The sequence below is a fragment of the Metopolophium dirhodum genome, chromosome 6, assembly GCF_019925205.1.
Source record: "Metopolophium dirhodum isolate CAU chromosome 6, ASM1992520v1, whole genome shotgun sequence".
Lineage (NCBI taxonomy): Eukaryota > Metazoa > Arthropoda > Insecta > Hemiptera > Aphididae > Metopolophium > Metopolophium dirhodum.
Window position 1 is genome coordinate 35,667,869 of NC_083565.1, and position 6,034 is coordinate 35,673,902.

The following is a 6,034-nucleotide window of genomic DNA, read 5'->3' on the forward strand; positions in this document are numbered from 1 at the left end:
TAAGTTACATATGTATAGGTGCATGTATAGGTATTGCATAATATATATTATGTTATTATGTATTAACATTATACTGTTTTAGTCGATGATAATAAAATTTATTGACTATCAAAAATTGGAAAAAGTGGAAGTGGGTGGACTTATAGGCTGCTGGTATAGCCCAATGATTGAAAACATGTATCTTCGGTTTACAAAGTACATGGAAAAGTTGGTTTCTATAACTTACGATCCATTGGATTTGTTAAGCAATGTGAATAACGCCTTGTTTGTGGAGGACTACAATTTCTATTTGAACATGTCGGACGATATTGACAATCGCTTAGCCACTGTTTCAAAAGCCTGTTTAGAAAACATCGACAACTCAATGTCATATCACAAAGTAAATTAACTCTCTTTTTATTTTAATTTTTTTATAAAATATACTAATTTAGTTGTACACCGAGCTTAGAAAATAATACTCCAACTAGTAATATTAGTTATTATATATACCTACTTACTGAAGTACTGATGATTTACGAACACATTTTTTGAAATATAATAGATATATCTAGCTAATACACAAGTAGTATTTTATTTAAAATAATGTGCAGAAGACCTTTCGTTTTTCATCAGGTAACTACCTATATATAAATATCTATTACTGTTGTAAGTTTAAATGGTTGTAACGTTAGAAGTCTGAATTGGTTAAAATAGAAAGGTGCAGAATGCACTTGTAGTCACGTTTCTACATTTTTACAGTCATACCTAGACTATGACTTATAGTTACCTTGAATTTACAGTTTATTATGATATTTGGTTCGGCCGTGTTGAATCGACCTATCGTAGCGGCTGCCGTGGAAAAACATTACGAACAATTGTTGGATCTACTGGACCAAGATTTGGCCTGGGAGTTTGTTAGTATCAATCTTTTATTTTTTTAATGACCAATTATACTGATCTAGTAGTTGAAACCGTTTTTTCTGCATGTCTTTAGAAAATTATCGACCGTCTATCGGGAACGGCGATGCCTACCGAAATCGAGAAAAGTGACTTTTACGAAATGCGTTTCATGCCAGGAGAAATGGATCTAGAGTACCCACTTATTGCTAGGGCGATGATGTGGGGGAACTCACGGATAAATAATCGATTGTTGGAAGATTTAAATACTATTCGGTCTTTTGACTTGCCGTAAATATTACATAATATATAATACATTGTTTATACTTTTTATATATTATTCCTTTGTCATTACTATGCAATAAGTGGCGTGGTAAACGACGTTTATACCTAATGCAATTGCTTAGCCCTAGACATTTATTTTATTTTTAAAAAAAAAAATCAAAATTTGCGTGGATTATGCTAAGTAATAATTGAGTTACTAGGTACATTAATTACTAGTGTGCAGAAGAACTTTCGTTTTTCATTAGGTATCTACCCATATATGAATATCTATTACGGTTTTAAGTTTAAATGGTTGTAAGCACAAATTATTAAACGTTAGAAATCTGAATGACGGATGGTAACATTTTCTTTGTTGCACAGAATCATGAAAACTCCGAGAGGAGATCGAATCAATATAAAGATTGAACAATTAAAGGATAAATTTAAAAATTATTTAAGTCCTTTATTTGAGGAATGGCAGCGTGTTGTACCACTTCAGATACAAGAAAAAATAGTGCAACCACTATTCACAACCAACAAAAATAACACAATCAGTCTAAACTTTTCTGAAGAAGTAATCATTTTTTGTTTATAATCTATAATCATCATTCACTGATTATTTGTATTATTTTTATTTACAAAAAAAAGTTGGATGCTGCAATTAAAGTAACCAGATACATAATACTCTATAATTACAATTTCAAAAATCCAATCTTAACAATTGGAATAGATGACATACCATACGATGCAATTAAGCTCTATAAACGAGAAAAACTGATTTTGAATTATAAAAGAGATATCGAAGAAATTGTTAAATGGTTAGTGATGTTATTTAGGTTCTTATAAGACTATATATAATTATTACATTTTACTATTAAAGTACTGTCAAAATGTGAGAACATTTGTTAATAATAAATTATATTGATTTGATTACTTATATATTTTAAGTAGTTAGGGCACCTACTTAAGAATATATTCAATTAAAAAAAAAACTTATAATTATATGCTAAGTTGTATACAATTGTATTAATTTAATGACTCAAACATTTTTCAAACATCAAAAAAAGGACTGCCGGACTATTTATAGGTATCACACTATTTATTCATTAAATGTTGAGTGATTGTTCATGCGACCCGATACCGATTAGAGTATTATTATGTTATTATAGGTACTATAATTAGGCTAAAGTTTTTATTTATCAAAAAGTACATCTTTTAAAAAATTATCTTTAATTTATTATCAAAATTCAAAATTATGTTCTAATAAAAAAACTCTGATTTTAAACATTTGTTTCTTACAAAATTACATTAATTGATAACATAGGTATAATATGCTGAGAACTGAGACACATCCTACAGAATTACAGTTAATTATTCAAGAAATTGAAAATATTGATAACCTTATTGACGATGCTCAAAAGTATGTTACGTGGAATTCGAAAGGTAAAAAAATAATGTTTTATTAATTATTATCTCTATATAATTAGTACGTATCATATTAGATAACTAAATAAATATAATATTATAATCTTATAAATAGATATTGCTTACTTAAGTGAAAATTATTTGAACGAAGAAACAGAAAATGATGAGTCTATGTCACCAATATCGTTACAAAGTACGATTAGCACTATTCATAGTTTAACTAAAAACGTTTACAAACGTGTAATGCAAACCCACGAAAATTTTCAAAAAATAATTACTCTAAGTAGTCAATGGATTAATAAGCCAATGCATGTGCGTGATAAGAATACAAAACGTATAACATTTGGCAATAAGTTGACTGAAAAGATAATCGCTAGGTACGCGGAAGTGCGAGATGCTAGTATTAAGATACAACAATTGCTTATGGAAGATCTTTTATTATTTCACAACGTACCATTATTGGATCCAAATTTTAGTAAGTTAACTTCAACACATTTATCTTTGGAATGTCAGTGACATCAACATTGTCTATTTTTAAATGACGTTAAACGGAAAACAATGTTTTTCGCCAGTTATTGACCTAATACATAGATAACGTCATTTTCCAAAATAACATAATTTACCATAACTAATATATATATATATATATATATATTAAACTCGGTTTCATAAATAATGTTTAATTGAGAGATGATTCTAAATAGGTAATATGAAGTTTAGATAGCAAACTTTCATGAGATATAAATATATACATAATCGTATACCTACATATATTTATAAAATCATTTGATGTCCGAGAAGAAAATGAGAAGAAGAAGAATAACAAAATCTTCATTAAGACAAAATTATTTATGAAACAGAGTTTAATATAAATCTTTAAAAATAGGTTATGTTTATGTCGTTAACATTTCAAAGATAAATGTGATAAATTATAAGTTAGGTTCATTAAGAAGAAATTATTTTAGGAGAAATATTAGAAGAAGAAAAACATGAAGAAGAAATAACAGACAACATAGAAATTCAGACAGGGCCTGTCTTAGAAGAAATGTTAGGTGAAGATAACAATTATGGAGAAGAAATAATTGATGACGTAGAAAATCAGTCAGATACTATTTTAGAAGAATTTATTGAACCAAAAGCAAAAGGTGGATATTACAGAGAACAAAAATTAGATTACATACATATTCAGACAGAAATTATTTTATCGAACATCGACAGAAAGTTAATGTGGGATAAATATAAATATTTTGTTGATGAAATAGTATTTACTGGGTTACAAGATGCGACTCTTTGCAGGTATGAAATACATATAATAAAATGATAAAATATTATAATTTCAAAAGTTTTTAACTATGTTAAATAAATACATTATAAAATAGTCAGTATATCGATATATAATATATTTCTTATTTTCAAGGTATAATTAAGTACCTAATAATGTAATCATTCAAATAATAAATTCTCTTAATTTTCAATCTAGTGAATCCTAATACTTAAATCATTACATAGTATTAATCAGTGGCGTAACTGGATCAAAATCTAGGGGGGGGGGGGGGCAAAAAAATTAACCTCCCGTTCGGCCGTTCCTGTATTCATAATCGCGATTTCAAGATAATAACGTGTTCGCAAATAACGGATAATGCGATTATTGCGATAACAATAACACTGATAATACGGGAGGTTTCCGTTTTCCGCCAAAATGACCGTCGTCCGTTATCACCGTGGCCGTTTTCCGCCAAAAAATATTACTAAAGTATTTAAGATATTTTTTGAAAACCCCTGAACTAAATCCATTAAATAGTAATGATTACGATATTATTATTATTATTATTTCATCTCAGCGCTATTCGCTATCAGCCGTTCGCTGTCAGTCTGCAGTCTGCACCTGTCAGTTGAAACCACGGTGTCGAAAAAAATATCCGGGAAAATTGAAAACCGCAGTTATATTATGCTAGTATACAAATATTTTAAATTTACACGTCAAAAGACGGTATTACTCGGTGGAGGTGCTACGAGAAACAGTGTAATGTTAAACTTTTTACAAAAAATAATAATTATAATTACGTACTGGTGAAATTTGAATGTAGTCATACACTAGATCATAGTGATATCGATAGACGTCTAATTGACAGACAAATTATTAATTCCGCCTGTAAGCGTAAAGTGGTAGAAGATGTAAGTTGAGGCCCAAAAAAATTATTTTACGGGAAATTGGACAAAGTTCATGTACTACTATTTCCGTTAATGACGTAGATCGTGTACGAAAAAATATGTACGAAAGCCGACGAAAAGTTCTTCCAGCTAATCCAACTTCTATACAATCTGTACACGACTCATTACGAGAAATGAACATTTTGGCGATGCAAGGTGAACCGTTTTTATTATTAAACAATGATTCAAAAAATGTTTTGATTTTTTCATGTGCAAAAAATTTAAATTTTTTATGTGATGTCCAAACTATATATATGGATGGCACTTTCCAATACAGTGCTAGATTTTTTACTCAAATGTATACAATTCATGGGTACAAAAATGGGCACTATGTACTACTTATATTTTTTTTGCTGCCTGACAAAAAAACAGAGACTTACATTTATATATTAAATAAAATAACGGGGTTGTGTGATAACATGGGTCGTCTTTTTTTACCAACTAATATAACTATAGATTTCGAAAAAGCTATACTAAATGCAATTTATGAAGTTTGGCCTGGGATGAATGTAGTTGGTTGTCGATTTCACTTGACCCAAGCATGGTATCGACAAATTCAATCTCTAGGTCTAGTTACCGAGTACAAAAATATGTGTAATATTGGTATGTGACTAACGCATACCTTTGGTTTATTATTTTTAAGTCCCAGTGTTGTTTTATGGAAGATTTTATGCCACAGTGTCCATCTGATAATCGTGTTCTAGCGTATTTACAATATTTATTGAACAATTACATCTCAAATATAAGTACGCCCCCCCCCCCCCAAGCTATGGGTGGAAGCAACTTCTTCATTAACAAGAAGCACGAATGTGTGTGAATCATTTCATTCCGACTTCAATCAATCGTTTTATAAAAATTCGCCTTCAATATTTACGTGGGTTCAGAATTTGATTGATGAGGTACAGACCAGTGTATATTGTAAAATTTCAAGTGTGAATCAACCAAAAAACTCCACGAAAAATAATTCAGTTAAGACAACTAAAAAATGAAAAATACATTAAAAAATACATATATGGGCATTTAACTAGGTTCGAGTTTGTCAAAAAAGTCTCTTTTTCGTAGAGTAAATATTCAAAATGATGTTAATAATCAAAAATATTTTATACTTATACTGTTTTTACACACAATTTGTTTTAATTTTAATTTTTAGAATAATGTATTATTTGGACGACAAACTTAATATATCGTATAATATATATTATATATTGTATATATCGTTTTAGTTTTATTGTATATTATAAAAGCGTATACATTGGGA